The following is an 11,846-nucleotide window of genomic DNA, read 5'->3' as shown; positions in this document are numbered from 1 at the left end:
GAATTAACTAGGCATAATCATAATCAAGCTTAATTGGGATTAACATAACCAAGCCAACCACCGTGCCTTACATTGAAGTTGCTGGAAATGCACGTGGTCAAGTTTTTGAAATGAGTCCTATGTTTTGTGTACTTTTGTTTATTTGGATAATCTTCTATCTCTTTATTTATGGGGCTAGTCTCTTTTTTGTTATATCTGTACATGGAATGACGTCATATTTATATAAATTAAGTTTTAAATTTTCTGTCTGCACAGTTCTATGTATATTATATATTTGTATAATTACTTCTGTAAGTCTCTTATTCTGTGAATCTGTTCAGAGGGCTTCAATAATTTTAAGATTACTGGTCAGTTGCAATACTAAACTTGTAAGGGCGGGTTTGGGTCATAATATCCAAAAATATCAACAAAGACAACCACTTATTATATAATCATCATACAAACATATACTAAAAATTAATCTGATAAAAAAATACCAAAAAAAAATGTAAAATATTTATTATTTTTATATAATTTTATCTTTGGTTGGTATAAATGATTTTTAAAAATTCAAAAATATTTTTTAAACATTTAAAAATAATTTTGGACATTTATTTTTGTCAAACTAGTTTATATTTTATCCGATTGATGATTTTACCCTTAAAATGGAGTAATGATATCTTCAATTATCTTTATTTAGAATTCAAAATCAAATATGTCAAAATTAAAAGGTCAGGCAGGGCCAAAGTGACAAACCCCAAATAATAACAAAAATGCGTGAGACCCCCAGTAAACCCCACCCCCACCGACCCCCAGTGCCATGTGGCACTGTAGGATTGGAAGGAAAAAAAAAATTAGAAAATTGGCCAATGGAAGCCCGCCACGTCACTGGGGGTCGACCCCCAGTGGGGTCTGTAGCATGACTCAAATAATAAATCTATTAACTTTTAAATTTTTAACTTGAAAGCTGCCAAATAAGCCCACTAATTGGACATTGTGTAATACTGAGCGACAAACTCACTGTTGATAAACTTGATAACTTGCTAGTCTTGGAGAACATCTTTATCGCCTTTGTTAGAGCATTTTCAATAGTGTATCAAATATTTCACTAAATCAGAGTAAAAATTTGAGGAATTCCTCTATCTAATATCCAGTTCTCCAACGATATATTTTTTGTTGTTAGCAAAACTCCGATCGACCGGCAAGTGTAATCCAAAAACTCCGTGGTCGCAAGACTCCCAAGTCCTTGCGATGATCGGCGCTGGTTCACTTGCTTCACACTAGATCAAAGCCTATCTCACATCAAGGCCGAACATAAAGAAAGTGATGAGTTGGGGATTTCTCTTTCACTCCCCAACTCTCTTCCAAACCTCAACAATCTCACTCTTTCTGGGACACAGAAAAACACCTGGTCCCAAAAACCAGCAATACTAAACATTGTACTGTTCTTCTTTCATCAACTCCCATTTCATTTTTGCAGAAGTTATTCCTGTTTTTGCTTCTGCAACAGCCATGTTCTCTCTCGTTCTCATGTAAAGATTGTTATTTTCTTCATACTACATTTTTCTTATTATATATTTTCTCTTTCCAGTTATTTTCTTTGTTTTAACTCCTATTTGCCTCTAAAAGCTTCTTTTTCCCTTTTGGGTTATTTGAGTTTCCAATTATAAAGCCTTGATTGTACAACACCTCTCTCCTGGAAATCAAGAATTCTAAAATGGGTCATTTTAAAAAGTGATTTTTTTTTTTTTTTTTTTTGGAAGGAGGTTTGAAGCTCAGGTCTTTTTTGTGTGAGTTCTCGATTGTATTTTTACCAAAATCTTTGAATATTGATTCAGTAATCTCTTGAGAGACAAGAAGGTTTTTGAAACCAGAAGCTGTTTATTTTCGAGAAAATGCCTAAGAGAAACTGATGTTGCATTTTATGAGTGTCTTATTGTCTTATTGATCTCTATTTGGGGGTTTTCACATCCTTATAATGGAATATCTATGCTGGTTTTCTATCTTGCTATCTAAGTTTCTATCAAGGTAGCTACACCATAATCAAACCACATTGCAAACTGTAAATCAAAGGTAAAACGCAGCGGATGAAAAATTATGGTCATACCTTTATCTGCAGAGTCTGAATTGAAAGGATTTCGTGGGTAAATCACGTGCTTCCTGAATCTGATCAATCAACCCAGCAGTAGAGTGATATTACAGAATGAATATCACCCACACAAGTCACAGTGCAAAATGGCGCAAAATGGCTCTTGATCGTTGTATTTTGGGAGAGAGTCAGAATATGGGAAAAAACATACGACATACGTTGTTTTTCTCTTAATCACCCATATCCCATATTATATCAGATATGTTGGATAATAATAAATCTATCCATATCAGTTATATCAGATATATAAGATATCTATATCATCTATCCATATCAGTTGATATGATAGATATGGATATCCTGAGTGGTCATCCAAGTAAGTTTTGAATTCAAATTCAAACTTACATGGATAAGGTTCAAAAGGTTCAAAGGGTCATGTCACATGGGCGCCCAATTTCTAACATCTCCCACTCAGACATGAGTTGGCATGACACTGCCACATCTCTATCTCAATCTCTCCAAAAAATGAACAATTTCATACTAGCCACTGCACCGTGCGACTGCTGAGAACACCTGCATGTGGGAGCTCTATACTAGAAACTCAAAATGAGCCAGCATAGAGACATCAACCCAAAAAGAACAGAAATATTGTCTCATATACCCTAGACCCATCAAATTACACCGGTCCAAAAAACATCTCTAATCCCTCAAAAAAAGCATGTTTGACCCTCTCAATTCTTGCAATATATTCACACTCAATTCGCTTCTCATACAGAGCGATGTGAGTTGCCGGCAGTGAATATACAACAGTGGCGTAATACTAGATGATCTTCCCATTGCCCTCATGCCATTTAGTTTAGGATTGACCGCTTTCCCAGTGGGGTCCCTTAAGGCCGAATCATACATGACTGCAGGCAACATACCAAAGTAGCAGAACATCAATCCCTTACCTTATGGCATGGTCGAAAGTCACAAAAGGGTACATAAATAAAAGTCATATCAATAATGACATGTAAGACTCACACGGTGAGGAAATAGGGATCCATTCTCTCATCTCATTACTCAGTCGCCAAACACATATAGTATGAATACATGTTACGGTGGAGTAACTCTTCCAAAAGAGTGACATCATCCTCGATACACCATTCAGATATTAGTCTAGTCGCTTTCTAACGCCTAACCCTAATTCTCTATTTGCTCGTTTTCCAGGCGCTAAATGAGATCTCGCATCTGGCTAATCATAACAGGCACAACATGGAAAGTGGGTACTAACATCCATGTTTGGTCCTTAATACGACCTCATCTTGGTTGTAACCAAAGCGACATACATAGTGGATTATTTAAGCCTCTCTTGGCTCCAAATAAAAATAAACCACTAGTCTCATCCTTGCTCGCTCCCAAGCGCCAAGGGCGGTTGCTCGTGTGAGTGAACCCATCTTGTCTGCTAACATCATCATCTACTAATCACTATGACACAAACCATAATAGTGTCAACATCCCATCACCTCAAAATAAGTGATCGATTTTTAAAAAAAATTGACCACAGCTTGCGTAATTCTAGATTCCAAACATAAACCTTATCAGCACCTCTTGCAATAAGTATATACAACGGAATCCACCATGTGTGCCTCACATGAAGTGATTCAAGATCACAATTTTAGATTTCAAACATAAGCCTTATCAGCACCTCTTGCGATAAGTATATACAACGGAATCCACCATGTGCGCCTTACATTAAGTGATTTAAGATCACTACCTCTTGCGCAATTACCTCTCTAAAGATATTTTGGTGACCAATTTGCGTTTATTCTTAATGCGCCCAACTAGCGCATTGAATCTTACAAGGAGCAAATTAATATACTACTAGTAAAACATTCTATCCACAATCTAATGAATAAGGTCAATGTCTAAACAAGTCAGTTGACCATTTACCAAAGATAACACTTATCATGCCGAATATGCCCACAAAGCGTACTTTAGGTCCCACAACAAAGAAAAGATCAAGGAATATAGGTCATCTGTTTCTCCCAAAGACAATCCGAGGATACACTAGCTAAGGCTATGGCTTTTACCGATAGGTAAGTCAATGAGTTTGCAATTTTGCATCCAGAATCATTCTAGGATATTCCTTATGTAAGTCATCGAAGACAAACCGAGAATTTTCCCAAAACAATCCCTAAGGATCGTACATCCGAGCATATAAATTACATCACCCATGTCCATCATATCTAAAATAGAGGACTGCCCACCCTAGGTGGCGACAACCTTATAAATTCCTTGCTCATAATGACTAAGTAAAGAAAAACTTCTTTTAGACCATTAATTATGCCTCAGTGGCCTTCATCGATCATCATTGGCCTATCATGGCTTGGCGAAATCTAAGAACCACTATTTGGATAACTATTTTAGGCTATAAAAGATTTATTGAAACTATAAACCTTTTTGCGCTCCTAACTTTTCACCATAAAAGCAGAAGGTAAATCCCTACGGATCTACTTATCTAATTCTTTAACGAGAAAGTTGGGTCACAATGTCCATAAATCAATGTTCCGAACTTATGTCAATCATAGCCTAAGTCAAAATAACCTCACTCCCCAGGAGGAAGTCTTCTCATGGTCTATACTTTCCTCAATGGTGCGACTTTTCGGTATCTAGCGAGCCTTATGCCTCAACAATGACTATCCAAATTACACATAACTTTATAACAATTTTGCGTCATAATGGAAAGTCAACCAAATTATAGAAATGGTAAATCCTCAAAGACTTTGTCTTAAACTGCGCAACATTAATCCACTTTCTAAAAACAGGGGACTAGAGCCTTTGGCATTATCCTAGGCTCTTTATCATCTTGCGGAGCAATCATGAATGTTTCCCTCTCAATCACCCAGTGATGACGTGGAAGATTTGCACATTCGCTACCATGCAACTAAGAATGTAGAGTATTCTTCTCTAATGGATTAATCTATTAGTAGGCACATCGCTCCCACTGTCCCTAGGATATTGGAAATTTCTTTTCATTCTCAACTAGGCTGCATAAAGCGCTATGCTTAGAATTCTCTATCTTATAGAATTCCAAAAACTCTATTTACGTTACCTTTGCTAAGAAAACTATATGTGACTTAGTTACACTCCCACAAAGCTGTTTACCTATATGCACATGACCCGGAGGGTTTACATGACAGCATACAATAATGCGCCTCGTGACCTCATGTGTTTACAAGACAACATACAATAACGTGCCATAGAACTCTAGGTCTTAACTTCGCAACCTTATGAGAAGTAAAAATAAAGATAAGCTGCTTAATGGTTACAGATCGCCATAGATGGCTCTCCACTAACCCATTACATAAATGGAGTGTAAAAATTTGATATGGAGGGCATTTAGTTAGGGATACAGGCAACAAACTAAAGTGCAATTCCCAATTGGGAAAGATTTTGCGCCATTATCCACCTAACATTAACAACACTTAATTCCTTATCTCTACTACACCATTGTGTTATTGAGTATTAGAAATAATCAATTTTCTAAGTATCCATTTCTCTTCACAGAGTTTTTTCTAAAATAGCTCAAATATATACTCGCCACCTTGGTCAAAACTAAAAGCACGAAAGATGTTATCTAATTGATCTCAACTTCATATGTGTAATGTCAAAAATCATCTCAAAACTTTTGACTTATGGGAGATCAAATAGTCTTGACTCAGATGCGTATCGTAATCTATAAATGTGTCGAGATTGAGGCTTAGCTATTATACCCTTACACATATCTAGTCACAAATATCATAGTGGACTAAATGCGCCAAAACAAACGACCTTCTACGGCTTTCCTACTTACTTGTGCGCACCCATTGCGAACAAAGTTACACATTCACATGAGAGCAGGATGTCATAAGCGAGTGGGCCCGAGAAGGCCTACTCAAACCATCGTGTCATCATCTCATTAATGTGATTAAGTATAATAAGCCACTGGTTCATGACCAATGTCATAAACTAATTCCAATCATCTTAATGTGTGAGTTCTCAAAGATAAGTTTTAAAGGTTTAGGCCCAACTAGGTAATGACTCACGACTAATTCATATTCACTAGATCATAAAAGGATGTCATGGAGATATCAAGTGCGCCTAAGTCGCAAATTTAACTAGTAAGTGCTAATCCCCTGCACCTTCAAGTCAATTTTATTCTCCATACACTTTACTGCATCTAGTTGAATGATGACGATACTCCTCTTGCCATATCTATTTCTCGCTTCATAGTTACTTGCAATTAATTCTACTATCCATAAGAAGGAGAGAATAAACTATCAACTATGACAGCTCCTGAAGTAACTTAAGCGCGAATTAGGCTAAAGAGTATAATTCAACACAATGCTCTCACAAGCGATGTGTCAAATTCTTAGAGTTATAACAACCTTGTCAGCCTTGACCTTTTAATTACTATGCTGCAACGTTTGCGCTTAATGGTAAATGTTATTCAAAACGTTAGCCTAGCTACGGAATTATACAAAGAAACACCTCCTCATGTCTTACACTCAAGTGTGGAAATAGTATGTGTCCAGACTAAGACAAGTTGGCAATGCTAATAGATTTTGCAGCCACTTGGCGCTAATCTCTTCACTTAGTGTTTATAGATTTTGCTGTTTCTAAGTGCTAATCTTTTTACATAGTGTTAATAGATTTTGCAGCTTCTAAGCACTAATCTTTTAACTTCACGTGATATTTTAACGCACACTATTATAGTGCGTGAAATTTTGCTCCATCCATTCCCAATAATTGGGTAGAGAGCAAAACACTGCTCATACTAGCTACTCGTCTTACACTTAATGACTAATTTATTAAAGCTCGCATTTGTTGGATGACGTGACTCTTGAATGTTACTTCATCCAATGATGCAACATCATTACAAGTCAAATTACAAAGTCAATCCGCGCAGCTCAATAGTCAAGATCATATACAGATCTATTGAGGGCTTAATAATTTCATAACTCCAAAACTCGCCAACCAAAACTACGTAGCGTGCCGCTAACCATAGCGCACACATTAGTTTTTATTATGCCAAACAAGGCAACAAAACTACGACGACTTTGAGTCATGTTTTCTTACTTTGGCTCAATTAAGGTCTAACCTAAAGTCTCCAAGACTTTTGCTCATCTAAAGAATAGGATTGCATTGTTCACATTTGAACATCTTTACTAAGTCTAGGTCAACCAATTAACTTCCATAAGCTAAGTCAATTTAGAGAGAAATTTGCATTGGGATTAATTTGATTAGCATAATATAATTTTGCCACAAAAATCTAAATTAAATAGTGACAATATTACACAAGTCGCAAGATCAAAAATCCGCTATGCTCGTAATCATCTCTTGCGCTACAGGTGACAATTATCCAAAATTTAATTTAATTTATGCGTAAAATATTGGTTTTCGGGAGTTAATCTACAACGATTTCTCTCAACCGAATAACCTCCCACTGACTATGGCATGTCTAAAAGCATGATAAAAAATTCTAATTCCATATAATAGCACCATAATGTAGATTCACAACCAACTCATGCTATGTCACAATTAATAATGGAATTTAAACAAATAACAATTAATCATGCTATTCTAATTACAACATATTAGAAACTCTAGGGAAAAAATAACAATATGCTTTATTTAATATTCAAATTATACCATAATAGAAACTATATCACTTCTAGAATTTTCTGGTATTTTCTGAAATTTTAAATAACTAATAAACACACATAAAATTAGAAATAAATATTCCAGAATTTGGTAAAAAGATATAACTATACCAGTAAATAGTAAACTACAACAGTAGTCTACAATAAAAAAATCAGCTCCAGAAATTTAATCATGCAACACCAGATGCATTTTAAACCAGAAATAATGAATTATTATTTCAGGAAAAACATTTTTTATTTTCATAAAATTTTCAAAATTTTACAGAAGATAAAAAATTTAATTATGAGTCTAACGGTACCAACCACAATTAAAACAAAGCTACAATGAATTAATTATGACCATTTAACGCGATTCAGAATTTAAAATAGAACAAACAGAGCCTTATGCATCAGTAGCCAAGCCGGCGGAGGAAAAACTGCGCGGCTCGGTGCAAGGCTCGGAACGCGGCTTGACGTGCGGCTCAGCACGCGGCGCCCGTGTGTGGCGCGGAGGGCGCGCGTGTGGACAGCGCCGTTGATGCGAACGTGATGGCGCGTGGAGGCGCGTGGCAGCAGCTCACGGCGTTAGTTGGCGCGTGCGTACCATGCGCCGCCTTCCAGGGTGTTTTTTGGTCCAATTTTTGTACTGCCAGACTCCATTTTTCAAAATAAAACCAATTATGGTATTAAAAAAGACATTAATGAACATAAAAAAATGAGGTGTACCACACTCTCAATCTAATGGGAGTTGAAATTTTCCTCCTTTATAAACATTCATGTATATAATGTGTACATATATATATATATATATATATATATATAAAAATTATACACATGATTAGAGAAAACACGAAAATACCCATTCATGCTCTGATGCCAATGTAAATCAAAGGTAAAACGCAGCGGATGAAAAATTATGGTCATACCTTTATCTGCAGAGTCTGAATTGAAAGGATCTCGTGGGTAAATCACATGCTTCCTGAATCTGATCAATCAACTCAGCAGTGGAGTGATATTACAGAATGAATATCACCTACACAAGTCATAGTGCAAAATGGCTCTTGATCGTTGTATTTTGGGAGAGAGTCAGAATATGGGAAAAAACATACGACATACGTTGTTTTTCTCTTAATCACTCATATCCCATATTATATCAGATATGTTGGATAATAATAAATCTATCCATATCAGTTATATCAGATATATAAGATATCTATATCATCTATCCATATCAGTTGATATGATAGATATGGATATTCTGAGTGGTTATCCAAGTAAGTTTTGAATTCAAATTCAAACTTACATGGATAATGTTCAAAAGGTTCAAAGGGTCATGCCACATGGGCGCCCAATTTCTAACACAAACAATAGCCAAAGAGCTTGGACTAACTTATTGGGTTCTAAACAACTCAGACTATTATTCTTGGTCTGGCATTGGATGTAACTCCAGCAATTCCATGGTCAAAAAGCTCAATCTTTCGCGTCGAGGTCTAGAAGGTAATGTCACTATCATTTATGAGCTCAAAGCATTGAAATGGCTTGACCTTTCATATAATAACTTCCATGAATCAATCGCACCTGCTTTTGGGAATTTGTTTGAGCTTGAGTTTCTTGATTTGAATTCAAATAAATTTGGAAATTCAATGAATTTTTCAACTAAGAGGATGACTAGGTGGACATCTAGCCGGACGTCTGGCTAGTTGTCTGGTGGGTCCATAACTCAACGGCTATGCACAGTAAAATGCTGAAAGGTGCCAGACATCCTCAGTTTGGTGAAACATTTGTTATATTCTCAATTTGATATATGTTTGATGAAACCATTGGAGTAAAAAAAAAATATATATATATATTTTTCACCAAATTTAAATTTGGTGATGGATTTGGTACAGTGTTGGAGATGACCTTAGTATTGAAAATAAGCTTATCAAGGGTATTTGTGATAATCTAACTAAATAAATATATTTTTTGATTTTTTGTGAAAAGATGTACATAAAAATAGATAAATAGTATATATAATCCAAATAAGTGTACTTATATAGGTTTTGCCAAACAACTCATTATATCATGACAGATGTGATTTTTAATTATTTATATCTTTAATTTCTTACAAAAATTATAACTTCAAAAAATATGATTTATACAAAAAAAATTTGGATTTGTTTTGTACACTTATGTATTAATATGTATGCCTAAATTATTAATTTTTTAATACATGTAATAGGTGTGAAAAGAAATTAAATGTGTATTATTATAATCACCCTCTATATTAGCCTCACTCATTGATTCTAGGAGGATTATGATCAAATTTCATTTTTTATTCTATTAATTTTATAAATTTTGAAAATTAAACTTTTTTATTTTATTTTATATTTTCACAGAATTGGTAGGTGTTTTTTTTGTAAGGAAAATGTTTTAGAACTCTAAAAGAGCTCAATCCACTAGACATATAATGTCTGTTAGTTAAAATGTCTAGTATGACTAACTTTTTTAAATTCCAATGCACTAGGCATATGATTATGCATTTAAGCTCAACTCACATTTACTAACTACATATAGCTAGTCTTAACTACATGTAGCTAGCTTTTAAGGTTAAGCAAAATGTATTTAATCATTATGATAATTTTTCTCAATCTTTATTGTTGATACAGCATTCCATAAAGTTAATAGTATTTGGATGAATAATTAAAATAAAGAGTATGGTTGGAGTATAAATATGAAATAGTTAATTGACAAAATAAAATGTATATTTTATAATAATATTTACATAGGTAAAATGCATATTACATTGGAGATGCTGTAATTTATCTTTTTTCCTACTATGATTTGTTCTTTTTGTTTTCCCTTATGTTAATCATATTATTTAATTTTGATGATGTCTAAAATATATTAGTTAATATACATATTATTTGACACAAATTATTATCTTTTTAAAATATATATATTTGTTAAATATTATTTAAATAAAATAATATTATCTTTTTAAAATATATATGTTAAATATTATTTTAAATATTTTCAAAAACTTTACTATTCACTTTTTGAAAAATAGGGTTAATTACTATTCATCTTTTGACAAATCGATTAATTATATTATTTTGACAAAAATGATTATTTTAAATATTTTCAAAAACTTTACTATTCACTTTTTGAAAAATAGGGTTAATTACTATTCATCTTTTGACAAATCGATTAATTATATTATTTTGACAAAAATGATTGATTGGTTGTATTATTTTGACAAATTTGATATTTATGGGTTGTCTTATTTTGACAAAATTAATATGGAGTGGTAAAATATATTTAGTTTAAAATCTTTACAACATATACAATATTTTAAAGAGGACATATATTTTCAGATCCATCATAAATATTATTTATAGAGATTTTTCTGTATGCAAAATTTTGATCAGAACTTATATAACATTATATGCAGAATACATCACGTGCGCTCTTAAATTTTTTTTACACTACATTAATTATATCATATTATAATTAAACAAGAAGAACAAGATGGAGTTATGTATATATGTATATATATATATATATATTATAAACTAGATGGAGAAAATTATTTGTTTGTTTGAAAGTTGTGAACTTTGTATTAAATTGTCTACAAAAACGGTGGCTCCATGTTTGAAAAAAACAAGAAGAAAAAATCAATCTTATTTTTATCTTTTTAATTCTTATCATTTGCTGACTATTTAAATTTAAGGAGTGTGCTTATGTAAGCAATGACATCAAGAGCCTGCTTATGTAAGCGATGACATCAGGAGCGTGCTTATGTAAGCCATGACGTCAGGAGCGTGCTTATGTAAGCCATGACGTCAGCAAGGAGTGTCCAACGGGCATATTTTTGTGTATAAATAGAAGTGTTGGATGTGGAGAAAAACCAAGAACTTGAAGAGAAAATTTTCTGTGAGCTCCAAATTGTATTCTTCTCTTTCACTTTCAGATCTAAGTCTAGCTTTTGTTCTTACACTTTCATATCTACTCTTTGTGAGAGAATTATTGTAAAAGTGGGTTCAATTACCACTTATTCTTATTCCTTATTTTTTGTGAGAGATTTTGTAAGGGTAAGGCATTTATTGTTGAGTGAGGCTCAATAGATAAGAGTA

Source organism: Camellia sinensis, chromosome 1 (assembly GCF_055761805.1).
Source record: "Camellia sinensis isolate YWXY chromosome 1, ASM5576180v1, whole genome shotgun sequence".
NCBI lineage: Eukaryota > Viridiplantae > Streptophyta > Magnoliopsida > Ericales > Theaceae > Camellia > Camellia sinensis.
Note: the sequence above shows the minus strand (reverse complement) of the source record.